This window comes from Panthera leo, chromosome D3, assembly GCF_018350215.1.
Source record: "Panthera leo isolate Ple1 chromosome D3, P.leo_Ple1_pat1.1, whole genome shotgun sequence".
NCBI classification, from domain to species: domain Eukaryota; kingdom Metazoa; phylum Chordata; class Mammalia; order Carnivora; family Felidae; genus Panthera; species Panthera leo.
In genome coordinates this window covers 42688800-42706921 of record NC_056690.1, presented here as the reverse complement: position 1 = coordinate 42706921, position 18122 = coordinate 42688800, and the positions used below count along the sequence as shown (strand labels likewise).

General features: G+C 36.8%; 1 non-coding gene across 1 annotated transcript; it reads right to left on the bottom strand.

Annotated features, from left to right (window-relative positions):
• Nucleotides 1-13778: 13778 nt before the first annotated feature.
• On the bottom strand, nt 13779-13903 carry LOC122204308. The gene has a single exon (XR_006195604.1). It is a non-coding gene; the product is annotated as a small nucleolar RNA SNORA1 (small nucleolar RNA).
• Nucleotides 13904-18122: the final 4219 nt, after the last annotated feature.

Below are 18122 nucleotides of genomic sequence, written 5' to 3'. Positions count from 1 at the left end.
GCTGCAACTGTAAATGGGATCGATTCCTTGATTTCTCTTTTTGTCACTTTATTGTTGGTGTATAGGAATGAAACTGATTTCTGTGCGTTGATTTTCTATCCTGCAACTTTGTTGAATTCATGAATTAGTTCTAGCAGTTTTTTGGTGGAATCTTTTGGGTTTTCCATATACAGTATCATTTCATCTGCAAAGAATGAAAATTTGACCCTCCTGGCCGATTTGGATGCCCTTTATTTCTTTGTGTTGTCTGATTGCAGAGGCTAAGACTTCCAATATTATGTTGAATAACAGTGGCGAGAGTGGACATCCCTGTCTTCTTCCTGACCTCAGGGGAAAGTTCTCAGTTTTTCCCCATTGAGGATGATATTAGTGTTGAGTCTTTCATATATGGCTTTTATGATCTTGAGGTATGCTCCTTCTATCCCTACATTCTTGAGGGTTTTTGTCAAGAAAGGATGCTGTCTTTTGTCAAATGCTTTCTCTGCATCCACTGAGAGGATCATATGGTTCTTGTCCTTTCTTTTATTGGTGTGGTGAATTGCATTGATCATTTTGTGGATATTGAACCAGCCCTTCGTCCCAGGTATAAATCCCACTTGGTCGTGGTGAATAATTTTTTAATTTTTATTTTATTTTATTTTATTTATTTTATTTTATTTTTTAATTAAAAAATTTTTTTTCAATATATGAAATTTATTGTCAAATTGGTTTCCATACAACACCCAGTGCTCATCCCAAAAGGTGCCCTCCTCAATGCCCATCACCCACCCTCCCCTCCCTCCCACCCCCCATCAACCCTCAGTTTGTTCTCAGTTTTTAACAGTCTCTTATGCTTTTGCTCTCTCCCACTCTAACCTCTTTTTTTTTTTCCTTCCCATCCCCCATGGTTTTCTGTTAAATTTCTCAGGATCCACATAAGAGTGAAACCATATGGTATCTGTCTTTCTCTGTATGGCTTATTTCACTTAGCATCACACTCTCCAGTTCCATCCATGTTGCTACAAAGGCCATATTTCATTCTTTCTCATTGCCACGTAGTACTCCATTGTGTATATAAACCACAATTTCTTTATCCATTCATCAGTTGATGGACATTTAGGCTCTTTCCATAATTTGGCTATTGTTGAGAGTGCCGCTATAAACATTGGGGTACAAGTGCCCCTTTGCATCAGCACTCCTGTATCCCTTGGGTAAATTCCTAGCAGTGCCATTGCTGGGTCATAGGGTAGATCTATTTTTAATTTTCGGAGGAACCTCCACACTGTTTTCCAGAGCGGCTGCACCAATTTGCATTCCTACCAACAGTGCAAGAGGATTCCCATTTCTCCACATCCTCTCCAGCATCTATAGTCTCCTGATTTGTTCATTTTGGCCACTCTGACTGGTGTGAGGTGATATCTCAGTGTGGTTTTGATTTGTATTTCCCTGATGAGGAGTGACATTGAGCATCTTTTCATGTGCCTATTGGCCATCCAGATGTCTTCTTTAGAGAAGTGTCTATTCATGTTTTCTGACCATTTCTTCACTGGGTTATTTGTTTTTTGGGTGTGGAGTTTGGTGACCTCTTTATAGACTTTGGATACTAGCCCTTTGTCCGATATGTCATTTGCAAATATCCTTTCCCATTCCATTGGTTGCCTTTTAGTTTTGTTGGTTGTTTTCTTTGCTGTGCAGAAGCTTTTTATCTTCATAAGGTCCCAGTAGTTCATTTTTGCTTTTAATTCCCTTGCCTTTGGTGATGCGTCAAGTAAGAGATTGCTACGGCTGAGGTCAGAGAGGTCTTTTCCTGCTTTCTCCTCTAAGGTTTTGATGGTTTCCTGTCTCATATTCAGGTCCTTTATCCATTTTGAGTTTATTTTTGTGAATGGTGTGAGAAAGTGGTCTAGTTTCAACCTTCTGCATGTTGCTGTCCAGTTCTCCCAGCACCATTTGTTAAAGAGACTGTCTTTTTTCCATTGGATATTCTTTCCTGCTTTGTCAAAGATTAGTTAGCCATACATTTGTGGGTCTAGTTCTGGGGTTTCTATTCTATTCCCTTGGTCTATGTGTCTGTTTTTGTGCAATACCATGCTGTCTTGATGATGACAGCTTTGTAGTAGAGGCTAAAGTCTGGGATTGTGATGCCTCCTGCTTTGGTCTTCTTCTTCAAAATTACTTTGGCTATTCGGGGCCTTTTGTGGTTCCATATGAATTTTAGGATTGCTTGTTCTAGTTTCGAGAAGAATGCTGGTGCAATTTTGATTGGGATTGCATTGAATGTGTAGATAGCTTTGGGTAGTATTGACATTTTGACAATATTTATTCTTCCAACCCATGAACAGGGAATGTCTTTCCATTTCTTTATATCTTCTTCAATTACCTTCATAAGCTTTCTATAGTTTTCAGCATACAGATCTTTTACATCTTTGGTTAGATTTATTCCTAGGTATTTTATGCTTCTTGGTGCAATTGTGAATGGGATCAGTTTCTTTATTTGTCTTTCTGTTGCTTCATTATTAGTGTATAAGAATGCAACTGATTTCTGTACATTGATTTTGTATCCTGCAACTTTGCTGAATTCATGTATCAGTTCTAGCAGACTTTTGGTGGAGTCTGTCGGATTTTCCATGTATAATATCATGTCATCTGCAAAAAGCGAAAGCTTGACTTCATCCTTGCCAATTTTGATGCCTTTGATTTCCTTTTGTTGTCTGATGCTGATGCTAGAACTTCCAACACTATGTTAAACAACAGCGGTGAGAGTGGACATCCCTGTCATGTTCCTGATCTCAAGGAAAAAGCTCTTAGTTTTTCCCCATTGAGGATGATGTTAGCTGTGGGCTTTTCATAAATGGCTATTATGATGTGTAAGTATGTTCCTTCTATCCCGACTTCTCAAGGGTTTTTATTAAGAAAGGGTGCTGAATATTGTCAAAGGCCTTTTCTGCATTGATTGACAGGATCATATGGTTCTTTTCTTTTATTAATGTGATGTATCACATTGATTGATTTGCGAATGTTGAACTAGCCTTGCATCCCAGGAATGAATCCCACTTGATCATGGTGAATAATTGTTTTTATATGCTGTTGAATTCGATTTGCTAGTATCTTATTGAGAATTTTTGCATCCATATTCATCAGGGATATTGGCCTGTAGTTCTCTTTTTTTACTGGGTCTCTGTCTGGTTTAGGAATCAAAGTAATACTGGCTTCATAGAATGAGTCTGGAAGTTTTCCTTCCCTTTCTATTTCTTGGAATAGCTTGAGAAGGATAGGTATTATCTCTGCTTTAAAAGTCTGGTAGAACTACCCTGGGAAGCCATCTGGTCCTGGACTCTTATTTGTTGGGAGATTTTTGATGATTGATTCATTTCTTTGCTGGTTATGGGTCTGTTCAAGCTTTCTATTTCCTCCTGATTGAGTTTTGGAAGCGTGTGGGTATTTAGGAATTTGTCCATTTCTTCCAGGTTGTCCAGTTTGTTGGCATATAATTTTTCATAGTATTCCCTGATAATTCCTTGTATCTCTGAGGGACTGTTTGTAATAATTCCATTTTCATTCATGATTTTATCTATTTGGGTCATCTCCCTTTTCTTTGTGAGAAGCCTGGCTAGAGGTTTATCAATTTTGTTTATTTTTTCAAAAAACCAACTCTTGGTTTCGTTGATCTGCTCTACAGTTTTTTTAGATTCTATATTGTTTATTTCTGCTCTGATCTTTATTATTTCTCTTCTTCTGCTGGGTTTAGGCTGTCTTTGCTGTTCTGCTTCTATTTCCTTTAGGTGTGCTGTTAGATTTTGTATTTGGGATTTTTCTTGTTTCTTGAGATAGGCCTGGATTGCAATGTATTTTCCTCTTAGGACTGCCTTCGCTGCATCCCAAAATGTTTGGATTGTTGTATTTTCATTTTCATTTGTTTCCATAAATTTTTTAATTTCTTCTCTAATTGCCTGGTTGACCCACTCATTCTTTAGTAGGGTGTTCTTTAACATCCATGCTTTTGGAGGTTTTCCAGACTTTTTCCTGTGGTTGATTTCAAGTTTCATAGCATTGTGGTCTGAAAGTATGCATGGTATGATTTCAATTCTTGTATACTTATGAAGGGCTGTTTTGTGACCCAGTATGTGATCTATTTTGGAGGATGTTCCATGTGCACTTGAGAAGAAAGTATATTCTGTTGCTTTGGGATGCAGAGTTCTAAATATATCTGTCAAGTCCATCTGATCCAATGTATCATTCAGGGCCCTTGTTTCTTTATTGACCGTGTGTCTAGATGATCTATCTATCTATCTATCCGTGTGTCTGTAAGTGGAGTGTTAAAGTCCCCTGCAATTACCACATTCTTATCAATAAGGTTGCTTATGTTTGTGAGTAATTGTTTTATATATTTGGGGGCTCCCATATTCGGCGCATAGACATTTATAACTGTTAGCTCTTCCTGATGGATAGACCCTGTAATTATTATATAATTCCCTTCCTCATCTCTTGTTACAGCCTTTAATTTAAAGTCTACTTTGTGTGATATAAGTATGGCTACTCCAGCCTTCTTTTTGCTTCCAGTAGCATGATAAATCTCCATCCCCTCAGTCTCGATCTGCAGGTGTCCTCAGGTCTAAAATGAGTCTCTTGTAGACAGCAAATAGATGGGTTATTTTTTTTATCCATTCTGATACCTATGTCTTTTGGTTGGCGCATTTAGTCCATTTACATTCAGTGTTATGATGGAAAGATATGGGTTTAGCGTCATTGTGATGTCTGTATGTTTTATGCTTGTAGCGATGTCTCTGGTACTTTGTCTCACAGGATCCCCCTTAGGATCTCTTGTAGGGCTGGTTTAATGGTGACGAATTCCTTCAGTTTTTGTTTGTTTGGGAAGACTTTTATCTCTACTTCTATTCTAAATGACAAACATTGGATAAAGGATTCTCGGCTGCATATGTTTTCTGTTCTTCACATTGAAGATCTCCTGCCATTCCTCTGGCCTGCCAAGTTTCAGAAGAGAGATCAGTCACGAGTCTTATAGGTCTCCCTTTATATGTTAGGGCACGTTTATCCCTCGCTGCTTTCAGAATTTACTCTTTATCCTTGTATTTTGCCAGTTTCACTATGATATGTTGTGCAGAAGATCGATTCAAGTTACGTCTGAAGGGAGTTCTCTGTGCCTCTTGGATTTCAGTGCCTTTTTCCTTCCCCAGTTCAGGGAAGTTCTCAGCTATTATTTCTTCAAGTACACCTTCAGCACATTTCCCTCTCTCTTCCTCCTCTGGAATACCAATTATGCGTATATTATTTCTCTTTAGTGTATCACTTATTTCTCTGATTTTCCCGTCACACTTTGGATTTTTTTATCTCTCTTTTTCTCAGCTTCCTCTCTTTCCATAATTTTATCTTCTAGTTCACCTATTCTCTCCTCTGCCTCTTCAATCCAAGCCGTGGTCATTTCCATTTTATTTTGCAGCTCATTTATAGATTTTTTTTAGCTCCTCCTGACTATTCCTTAGTCCCTTGATCTCTTTAGCAATAGATTCTCTGCTGTCCTCTATACTGTTTTTAAGCCCAGTGATTAAATTTATGACAATTATTCTAAATTCACTTTCTGTTATATTGTTTAAATCCTTTTTGATCAGTTCGTTAGCTGTTGTTATTTCCTGGAGATTCTTTTGAGGGGAATTCTTCCGTTTGGTCTTTTTGGATAGTCCCTGGAGTGGTGTGGACCTGCAGGGAACTTCCCCTGTGCTGTCTTGAATAACTTGCATTGGTGGGCAGGGACGCAGTCAGACCTGATGTCTGCCCCCAGCTCACTGCTGGGGCCACAGTCAGACTGGTGTGTACCTTCTCTTCCCCTCTCCTAGGGGCAGGATTCACTGTGGGGTGGTGTGGCCCGTCTGGGCTATTTGCACACTGCCAGGCTTGAGGTGCTGGGGATCTGGCGTATTAGCTGGGGTGGATAGGCAAGGTGCACGGGGCAGGAGGTGCAGGCTTAGCTCACTTCTCCTTCAGTGATCCGCTTCGGGAGGGGCCCTGTGGCAGCGGGAGGGAGTCAGAACCGCCGCCGGAGGGATGGATCCGCAGAAGCACACCATTCAGTGTTTGCGCGGTGCAAGCAAGTTCCCTGGCAGGAACTGGTTCCCTTTGGGATTTTGGCTGGGGGATGGGCGAGGGAGATGGCGCTGGTGAGCGCCTTTGTTCCCCGCCAAACTGAGCTCTGTAGTCCCGGGGCTCAGCAACTCTCCCTCCCATTGTCCTCCAGCCTTCCCGCTCTCCTAGAAGAGCTGTTAACTTATAACCTTCCAGATGTTAAGTCCCGCTCGCTGTCGGAACATACTCTGTCCGGCCCCTCCACTTTTGCCAGCCAGACTCGGGGGCTCTGCTGGGCTGGCGGGCCACCCCTCCGCCCCGGCTCTCTCCCGCCAGTCCGTGTAGCGCTTATCGCCTTGCTGCCCTTCCTACCCTCTTCCGTGGGCCTCTAGTCTGTGTTTGGCTCAGGAGACTCCATTCTGCTAGTCTTCTGGCAGTTTTCTGGGTTATTTAGGGAGGTGTAGGTGGAATCTAAGTGATCAGCAGGACGCATGGTCAGCCCAGCATCCTCCTACACCGCCATCTTCCTTCTGATCCTGGTCGTGAATAATTTTTTTAATGTATTGCTGGATCCGGTTGGCTAAAATCTTGTTGAGGATTTTTGCATCCATGTTCATGAGGGAAATTGGTCTATAGTTTCGTTTTTAGTGGGGTCTCTGTCTGGTTTTGGATCAAGGTAGTGCTGGCTTCATAGAAAGAGTTTGGAAGTTTTCCTTCCATTTCTATTTTTGGGAACAGCTAAAAGAGAATAGGTGTTACTATTACTTAAATGTTTAGTAGAATTCTCTCGGAAAGCCATCTGGCCCTGGACTCTTGTTTTTTGGGAGCTTTTTGATTGCTAATTCGATTTCTTTACTGGTTTTGGATCTGTTCAAATTTCTATTTTTCCTGTTTCAGTTTTTGTAATGTATATCTTTCTATGAATTTGTCCATTTCTTCCAGATTGCCCATTTTATTGGCATATAATTACTCATAATATTCTTTTATTATTGTTTTTATTTCTGCTATGTTGGTTGTGATCTCTCCTCTTTCATTCTTGATTTCATTTATTTGAGTTCTTTCCTTTTTCTTTGTGATCAAACTGGCTAGTGGTTTATTAATTTTGTTCTCTCAAAAACCAGCTTCTGGTTTCATTGATGTGTTCTACTGTTTTTTTTTTTGTTTTTGTTTTTTGTTGTTGTTGTTTTGTTTTGTTTTGTTTTTTGGTTCGATTGCATTAATTTCTGCTCTAATCTGTATTATTTCCTGTCTTGTGCTGGTTTGGGGTTTTATTTGCCGTTCTTTTTCCAGCTCTTTAAGGCGTAAGATTAGGTTGTGTATCTAAGATCTTTCTTCCTTTTTTAGGAAGGCCTGGATTGCTATATACTTTCCTCTTATGATCACCTTTCCTGCGTCTCAGAGGTTTTGGGTTGTGGTGTTATCATTTTCATTGGCTCCCATATACTTTTTAATTTCCTCTTTAACTTCTTGGTTAGCCCATTCATTCTTTAGTAGGATATTCTTTAGTCTCCAAGTATTGGTTATCTTTCCAAATTTTTTCTTGTGGTTGATTTCAAGTTTAATATTGTTGTGGTCTGAAAAAATGCATAGTATGATCTCGAACTTTTTGTATTTGTTAGGGCTGATTTGTGTCCCAGTATGTGGTCTATTCTGGAGAACATTCCATGTGCGCTGGAGAAGAATATATATTCTGCTGCTTTAGGGTGAAGTGTTCTGAATATATCTGTTAAGTCCATCTGGTCCACTGTGTCATTCAAAGCCCTTATTTTCTTGTTGATTTTTTGTTTAGAAGATCTGTCCACTGCTGTAAGTGGGGTTGAAGTCCCCTACTATTAAGGTATTAGTATCAATGAGTTTTTTTATTTTTGTGGTTAATTGATTTATATATTTGGGTGCTTTCACATTTGGAGCATAAATGTTTATATTTGTTAGGTCTTCTTGGTGGATAGACCCCTTAATTGTGATATAATGCCCTTCTGCATCTCTTGATACAGTCTTTATTTTAAAATCTAGATTGTCTGATATAAGTATGGCCACTCTGGCTTTCTTTTGTTGACCATTATCATGATAGATGGTTCTCCATCCCCTCACTTTCAATCTAAAGGTGTGTTTAAGTCTACAGTGGGTCTCTTGTAAACAGTATATAGATGAATCTTGTTTTCTTATCCATTCTGTTACCCTATGTCTTTCAGTTGGAGCATTTAGTCCACTGACGTTTAGAGTGAGTACTGAAATATATGAATTTATTGCCATTATGTTGCTTGTAGAGTTGGAGAGTTTGGTTGTGTTCTCTGGTCCTTTCTAGTCTTTGTTGATTTGGTCTTTCTTTCTTTCTTTCTTTCTTTCTTTCTTTCCTTCTTTCTTTCATCTTTTCTCCCCTCATAGAGTCTCCCTTAAAATTTCTTGCAGGGCTCATTTAGTGGTCATGAACTTGTTTAATTTTTGTTTGTCTGGGAAACTTTTGATTTCTCCTTCTATTTTGAATGACAGCCATGGTGGATAAAGAATTAGTGGCCGCATATTTTTCTGATCATCACATTGAATATATCCTGTGTGGCCAGTTTTAACTAAAGCACATTTATTGAAAGAATACCCAGGGAGCACAGAATTTGTGGGATACCAGAAGACAAGGCTGAGTAGGCATGAAGAAGCACAGTATGAAAGAAACCAGTGATCATTTTGAGTATATTATATTATAAACTTCCGCATAATAATGTCACCTTTCAAAGAGTAGGAAAAACATCTCAGCAACAGAAATATATACAATGACCATAACTAACCATAAATTAGATTATATTAAGGATTTAAAAAATCAGTATGAAAAACACAAAACTCTGAATAGAAAAGTATGTAAGGAAATGAGCAGACAATGCACAGAGGAAGAAACCTAAATGTCTACTGTGTATATGTGTGTGTGTGTGTGTGTGTGTGTGTGTGTGTGTGTATAAAAATGGAAGTGTACCACTTACATGCTGATGTTGGTAGTATAGACTTGTTAAACAACTTTGTATAGTGACTTGGAAGTATCTGGTAATGCTGAAGAAATTTCTACCTCTAGATATGAACTTTTCAGAAGGTCTTATACATGTTTATGTGGAGACATGTATAAGAATGCTTATGGTGGCTTTTTATGTAAAGGCAATAATATCAAAAAGCATAAATGCCCATAAGCAGGACAAACAATAAATTATTTTTTGTATGTTCATATAAAGGGAGATTTTCAAAGAGAGAAAATTAAACTAGAGTTACTATGGATACATTTTCAAAATATTAGTTGTAGAACAGTGCGTGGCATGTGAGCTGTGGGCAAAAGCCAAAGCGTGTTTCTTCTTTCTCTCAGGAAAACCTTTAAAGCCTTTGGACTAATTAAATCAGGCCCACCCAATTATCCAGGATAATTTCCTCCTCTCCTCTTTGCTTAGAGTCAACTGATTAGAGACTCCAAATACATCTGCAAAATCCATTCTCAGCATATCCAAGTTGACATCTCAAGAAAGTCATTACAATGAGATTAATAAAATACTTAAAGCTTTTATGAATGAGAATGGGAAACTAGATTTTTCTACATTATCACTGGGCAGTTTGGGGACATGTTGGATTGGGAGTGGGTACCTGATATTGGTAGCATCTAGTGAACATTCAGAAAATAATTATTGAATGAAGGAATTAATATGTTTGGGTGAGCAGCCCCTTGGGGAAAAGGGAAAAAGCAGCCCCTTGTGGGGTACCTTTGTGAAGTTATTGCTGGGGAGAACATAGTTAAAAGAACTATGTCAGGTTTAAGTATTCTTTTCTTCAGGTTTCAGTCATGCTGTGTCAAGAACAAGGCTTTCACACTGTCTCCAAAACATTTTCCTTTTCATATTTTCACAAAGAAAACATTTTTCCTTTTCATTCCTTTGCATAAGGGAAAAGTCTCTCCATCCATTTTCTGTGTCATACCAGTATTTTGTTAGATGTTAATAGGTATTCTGTAAAAACAGGTTCTAAAGTAAAACAAATTTGACAAACGAATAAACAAAAATGCAAACACACCAGGATAAGTCAGGTAACAACCAGTAAATCTTATAGTTTAAAACAACTAAGTTTTATTTATCACTCACAAGTGTTCCTTGTGGGTCAGATGCAGCCTCTGGTCACTGTTTTTACTTTGAAAGCAATTGGACAGAGAAGCCCCTTGGACCAGTGGGATACTTTCATGTTGCTGTCACTGAGGTAGAAAAGGGCCTAGGCAGCACCCTTTGGCTCTTAATGCCTGTGTCTAGAAGTGACACATATCATTTTTGGTCACATTTCATTAGTCAAATCAAGTTCATGGCCCAGCCTGATCTGAAGAGAACAGAGACAATGATATCTCCTGCAGAAAGGTAGACATTATACAGTCCACCACAGAGCTTCACAGAGCCTAGAAAGTGCTAAAATGCATGATAAATAACAATGAACACTGAATCTCCTGACAATCTGTTGAAAACAGTATTAACCAATTTGTTAGACTACAGACAGAACCTTTTTCTATTATTGAGAGGGCTGTGTAGTATAGGTAGTTCAATGCATGGACTCTGATGTCACGCTGTGTCAGTTCAGATTTCACACGTGATTAACTAGAGGCCTTGGGTAAAGTTCTTAGCTTTCTTCACCTTCAGTTCCCTCAGTAACATTTCTTATCTGATGGGTGTCTTAGGGGTATTAAATGCACATAATCACTTATTCACTTCCTGGCAGATTATGAACCAATAAAACTCAGCTAACGTTTTATGGGGTTCTGAGGAACACTGAAAAACAATGTTCTGGAGTTTTGTGTCATTAGTTCATGAAATAGAAGATTTTATTCCACTGTTTTAAATATCAAAAGTTCTGTGTGTGGTAGTAGATAAGGGTCACATGAGGAATTGATCAAGGCTATTGAAGAAATCAGAATGAGCAAGACAAGGGGGTTGGTATAGGGCAGGAAATGAGGGTAGTAGGGCAGCCAGAAAGACTGACCTGTTCCATTATAGCTTGGAGAGCCAGCAAAATGGAGTCTTTTGAAACTTTCCTTAAAACACTCAATAAATTCCAGGCAGTACAGATAGGGTTATAATAGAATAATAATTGATTATTCTTCATCATCAGAGTGCTGAAAATTTAAAGGGGCAACATTATAGTTGCCTAATGACCAGTACACATATTGATTGAATGCTCTGGAATCACATTTTACAGTCGGCCAGTTGTGTCAAGCACCACCAGCTATATCATAGGAGTATTTGTTTTTTTCTAATGATATTTATAGTCTTTTCATGTTTGAAAATAATAGCTGAAAGCTTAGATAAAAGCACATAGATAGCCAAACTTACTTTTTGAAATATACTTGGGAATATTGTTAATTTCTCTTATTTAATTTAATCAATAGTTTAAAATTTTTAAATTATGTATAAAGATGTAAATGTACATGACTGACTAGGAGTTGTCTTCAAGAATGTTGCTACACAGAATTATAGATTCCTATAATTATTATGAGTTGAAGACATTTTTATAATGGAATAAGTGAATAATTTGAACTTATTTAGAATTTAAGATATTGCTTATTTTTATGGGAAGGTTGATTAAAATTTCATAATACTCATATAATATCCAAATAAACAAAACATTCTTTCCACTCATTCCCTCGAAATAGGAGACCTAGAAAACGAAAATGATTTCTCACAAAAAAATACATATGCTTTTATTTAATGTCCATCAGTAAATTTCTCATGGAATTTAAATTTCTGAACCAAGAGATTAACTTTTATTGAACTGAAAAAAATTGAGTAATTTATGTAACAATGGATTCTCCACTGTTCCTGATTAACAATATGTATACCTGTTGTACTCTCAGTTTAAAAGTTTGATCTTCCTGAGGAACCTACATGGCTCAGTCAGTTGAACATCTGACCCTTGATTTCAGCTCAGGGTGTGGTCCCAGAATCATGGGATTGCCCCCCAGGTGAGGTTCGAGCTGAGTGTGGAACCTGTCTGAGATTCTCTCTTTCTCTCTCTCTGCCCCTCTCTCCAACTCATGCTCGCTCTCTCTCTCTCTCTCTCTCTCTCTCTCAATTAAAAAAAAATATTTGAGATTCTTTTGAGATTGGGGAACTCAAAAATTCTCAGCAAAAAAGAATTAGAGCAGGAGTCCTATTCTTTATCCATAAAATCAATATAAAACTTAATCATGCTAAAGAAGGGATACCTCAGGTGATCTGGCTCTCTGAAGGTCTTTAGCATCAGTTGAAGACAAAATAATTGCATAATTTTTTATGGAAATATGCAGTCTTCTGTTATGGTTTCCATTCTCAAAAAGTTAGTAGATATTATTGTGTCAGATAAACACGTGGAAGAAATTCAGATGCCTGAATGTATATTAAACAAAATAATGCTGCACTGTTTATCTCTCAGATGAAATCAACTTAAAAAGAATAATCATTTTGAGGTCTTAGGGGTCAACTTTCATTCAAATATGTTATTTTGTTTTATTTTTTTACAGAAATTGTGACTATGTATATACACACATATATGCGTATATATTTCTTATATATATACACTATACATATTTTATATTATATACATATATATATGAATTTTCTAACATTCCAAATTTATGAAGAAGGCATTTACTCAGTTATCTCATACCCAAAGTTCATGATAAGCATTTTGAATTGGAGAAGGTTTCGAGGGCTCTGTAATTCCTACATCACAGCAGGCACCGGTTAAGAAATATAAGCTATAATTTTTGACTTTGTGTCGAGTTTGAAACTCATTTTGAAACTTTCCTTTCTTTTTCTTCTTCTTCTTCTCCTCCTTCTTCTTTTTTGGAACTACTACTTTTTCCAGGTGTATATTGAACTTTTTGAACTTGATCTATGTCAAATACTTGGTCCTTTTTCCTCCTTTGTTTCCCAGCTAAGCAGAGGGTTGGTAAATGTTTCAACCCTGTGGGTGGATGAATTGACTAAATCATCACTGGAAACTTTTGGCATGTAATTACCATGGCATACATAATGCGTTCTGAAAGTATATTATCAAATTTATCCATATTTTAAAAATGATTCTGATCAACACTGAATGATAAATTTACATGTTGAATACTGTAATTATGATCAGGCAACATTTCTTTTTTTGGTGGTGCATTCCATTAGCACATCCCAATACAAAAAGAGCTCTCATGAAAGAGCCTATATTCAATCTATTGTCTATATAACACCCTTTAATGCTTCACTTTGTAACTATTGGTATATGTATTTCACACATCTTTTATGAGCATGTGGGGGGCAAGACTGAGATTGTACACATCCTTACGTTTTTTAATGTTCATTTTTAAAAAAAATTTAAAGTCATTAAATTTTTACTTAAGGAATTTTACATGTGATTCCTTCCACTGCCAATCTCTGGTAGTTCCTCCAAAGTCAGAATTATAATCTTTAAAATAGCCCTTTTAAAAAGAAGTTTTATTCAATCCACAGTTGTCACTGTCAAGACAGAGTTCTTTCAGTTAGGCTTCTTTGACCTCTACTTGAATATGAACATTCTTCAGAAATTACCCACCTGTAATCTTTGGGATCCAATTTCTTTAATGTAGGACCCTAAAAGTCAAATTCTAGAAAGTAAATTGATTGATATTTTGTCAAATGATCTCAAATTCTTATTCTTTAGTTGTTTCTAATATTAAAAAGTCTTCTTACTTTCACCTACTCCATGAGCCTAGCAGAAAACATTATAGGTCTCATTGTCACCACTGCCGGTGATAGAAGCATAACTTGTGTCTCATTGTAGCTATATTAACAATTTCTGGACACCATGAACAACAGTGTCCATTTCCACCTAGAATGAGGCTTAGAATGTTTCTTAATAGCTCACACCATATCTTGAACTATAAAGGAGCTTGAAAAACATTTGTCAATGAATGAAAGGAGAGAGAATGATAAATTATTCTTGGACTTATTCTAAATGTTTAAATATGTTGAATAATTGTATTTGGTTTTAAATTTTTAAAAAGGACAAAATGAAGTTAATGCAAATTCCTGCTCAAATAAAAATATTTTACTCCTCATGTAAAGCCCAGATAACTTAAATAACTAATATGCCAGTAGGAAACAAATAGAAAGTAAAATATTCAGATTAAATATTTACTTTTGAAATTGAAGAATGAATTTATGTATTTAAGTTAAATTTTGATTTTGTATGTCTCATTTTTTCTCATTACCAAATAATTTTTAAAAGACAAAGTTGAGGACTAATAGGGTTTGCGGATTTGGTGATAGATTCTGGGCTTGAAGCCAAAGCACTGCTCAAAGTGGGCTGTCCAAAGACATTGGCCTTCTCTGCTTGCTCATTTCTTAGGGTTGAATCTCAAAAATGAGGAGTTAAAATGCAAGTATATTATCTTGGGGTGGTAATGGATGTTAACAATGAGCATAATTAAAGATGTTTACTAAGTATATTATCATACTTTTACAAGGCAAATATGAACAAAGAATGTACTTCTTTGTACAAAGAGGATCTTCTATGAGGACATTAATTATAATGGAAACTTAATCCTAAGGGAAGTATCTTTTAATTTTTTTTTTAATTTTTAGAATGTTTTGAGAATTTGAGGAGAGGTGTTGCACTCTGATCCATAAAAATAAGGAATATAAAAATACATTTTGCAAGTCAAGTTTAGGGAGTTCTTCGACTCCCCAAAACTCTTCAATTGGTCTGCTAAAGACACTTTTCCTATTCGACACACCTAGTACTGAGAAGATGGATTAGACCACATATATGCTTCTGGTCTAAGAACTGAAATAATTCTTAGTTCCCTTGATCAAGGCCTAACTTGTACTCTTTTCATCCTGTCTCACCAGTACAGTATGAGATGAGGCAAAGAGAATCAGAGCCAAGGGTAAAAACAGACCTCTTTCCACGATCTAGAGCTGAACTGACCTATGGATCCCTTGTAGGTTTTCCTGAAGTGGTAGCAGTAATAGGGAGAGATGGAGAAGGACAGATTACTATGAGTTGCATAAGAGCGAATTAGTCCAAAGAAGCAGGATATAAAACAAAAGAAATACAAAAGATTACCTGAAAATGGACATGTGGCATGGCTGCCACATTTTTTAACTTTTGTCACTAACTAAAAACTTTTTGATGTTAGCACCTTGACCCTGACCCATATCAATGCTATATTTGTTTTTCAGTATGGATTATAGAAGGTGGGAGCAGACTTTTCTGGTAGATGTTTTGATTATTAGTGCTTTAAGGGATGCCTGATTTTACAGATTTTTGCAGGAAAGACTGGTTGAGTTGGAGGAAAACAAAAGGGGAAGAGAGGGAGGATCTAGTCAATGTTCTAAACTCCAGTGTGCAAATAGGTCATATTCATAAAACTTTCTCTGAGAAATTCTAAGTTAGTATTTCTGGAGGGGGAGCTAGGAATTTGTTCTTTCAATCATTAATCCTTTGTAATTTGATTCTAAGAAGATTTTGGTATATGAACAATATTTTGAGAAACACTGGTGTAATGTCCAGGAAGAGTAGGTCTGTCAGAAGTAACCAGGTGTGCATTTGTGGTGACTGTGTGTGTGTGTGCGTGTGTTTATGGGGGAGGTGGTTGGGCTTTGTTCTAAATGTGAAATGGCAATCAGAAGGCAGTATTTGTTTAGGCAACATTTGTTTACCTGCTGTGCACTTGTCCTTACCCTCATGGGGACTAAATTTTAATGTCAGAAGGAGTCAGACTGTAAACAATACACTTAATAAGTTATATAGTGTGTCAGAAGGAGAAAAATACTATGGGAAGAAAAATAAATAGATCAAGGTAAGGGAATCAGAACTGCCTGAGGGATAAGTTCTAATTTTAAACTGGTAGGCCAGGGATAAGCCTCATTGAGAAGATGATATATTTTTGCAAAGACACGGTCTTTGAAGAAGGTGAAGAAAATGACCATGAAAATACTTGAGGAAAGAGCATTCCAGAAAGGTGTCACTTGGGTCATCAGCAAAAGATTAGTTGGTATGGGACTGGAGCAATAAAATGAGAGGGAAAATAAAGAATTAACTGGGGTCAGGTAATATACAGCCTTCTATACCATTGCAAAGACCTTGGTGTTTACTCAGCAAAATTGAGTCATTAGAGGATTTTAAGAGAACAGTCACATGATCTTACTTAGTAAAGAGTAACTCTGGCTGCCATGTTGAAAAGGGACCATAGGTAGGAATGCTGGGTGATAAAAGCAAAAATTTTGGAGAAATTCAAAAGAGAGATGACCAGTGGTGATGGTGAGAACTGGAAGAAATATGGATATATTTTGAAGATAGAGTTTTTAAAAATATTGGTTGAATAAATGTGAAATACGATAGTATGATAGAGGGGAATAAAGAATGACTTGAAGGTTTTTGGTCTCAGCTACATGGAAGAATAAAGTTGCCATCAACTGAAATAAGACTTTAAGAGAGAAGACCATAAAACCTTCCAGTGGCTTGTTATTCTCAATAACATGGTAGGGAACGTTCAGTGCCATAACACATGAATTTGTCTTCTTGATCTACTATATAGCAGCTATTTGAACAACTCATTGAACCCATCTCCTCATCCTTAAAATGAAATAATATCTGTCCTATCTACTTTATAGTTTTTTGTAGGGGGGAGAAACAACTGAGATAATAAATGTGAAAACATTTTCATGTGTTTACAGCAGAAAGTTTTAAGATTTCATTATTTTACCTAGACTTACTTAGTAATTCCAAATTATTAGTTTTTAACTTAATTGTAGAATTGCAATAAAATATAACAGTGCTATTTGTTTTATACCTAATATATGCCAGGCATTGTATAAAGCAATTTAAATATACCTGCTTGCTTTCTTTCTTTCTTTCTTTCTTTCTTTCTTTCTTTCTTTCTTTCTTTCTTTCTTTCTTTCTTTCTTTGACAGAGAGAGAGAGAGAGAGAGAGCGAGCACGCACATGTACGAGCAAGAGGGGAATGGTCAGAGGGATAGGGCAAGAATCTTAAGCAGGCTCCATGCCCAGTTCAGAGCCTGACATGAGGCTTGATCTGAAGACCATGAGATCATGACCTGCACCAAAATCAGGAGTTAGATGCTCAACTGACTGAGCCACCCAGGTGCTCCTTGAATATGCAATTTCTAAGTCTTATGGCAACTTTACAGGTGTGGAAATGAAGGTCAGAGATTTTAAGAAAATTCCCAAGTTCATGAGAATAACAAATGTTTTAATTATAGTTTAAATTCAGACTCTTTTCTAAATACAGCTTCCTGGTAGATAAAAAATCATACCAACTAAAACAAACTGTGATCTTGTTTTCTTTTTAAAATTGCACAAGTAGTATTATTGTGGTAAGAGAATAGCAGGCTGAGGGTATGACCCAGAAGATGCAAAGCCATGACTTAATTGTAAAACAAAGTAAATTTGAATATTTTAGGTGGAGGAACACTCAGAAAAGACCAGATAGGAGTAATAAGACTATTTTATGGATGTACTTTGGACTTCCTTTGTTAACAGAGAGAATTCCAGAAAAACAGAGGGTTTTTCCTAAAGTGTAAAGACCCTAAAATCCTACTGAATTCAGGCACTGAACTGCTATTACAAACTTCTGGATTTTCTTCTACGAAAACTAGTGCAGAAGACGTATGTTTATCCAGCTGATGGACTGTCAGACAAAGGTAGGCTCCATAATTTTCATAATAGCAAAGAGGAAGTTAGATCATTTTAAGAGCTTTTGTTGGTATAAATATCCTGTAATAGCGGAGTTTAATGTTTTGTTTTTGTTTTATAATTTGCTCCTTATAATATTATCTACCACTCTTTCCCTTTCCTTTTGACTAAAGATAAAAAATGGCCTTGTTTTTGAAAGGAAAGCAAACAGGAAATATTGTGCCTTTTAAATAATCCATGCAATTCATAAATGTCCCTCTCCTGGCCTATTAATTATTTTAAGCATATAAAGTGAGGTTGGATTTTAAAAACACTACTTTGATTTGATGTTTGGACATTTTTTACTAATCCAAACAAAATTGAGTAAATTATTACTATCTCTTTTTCTCTTCTTACACAGC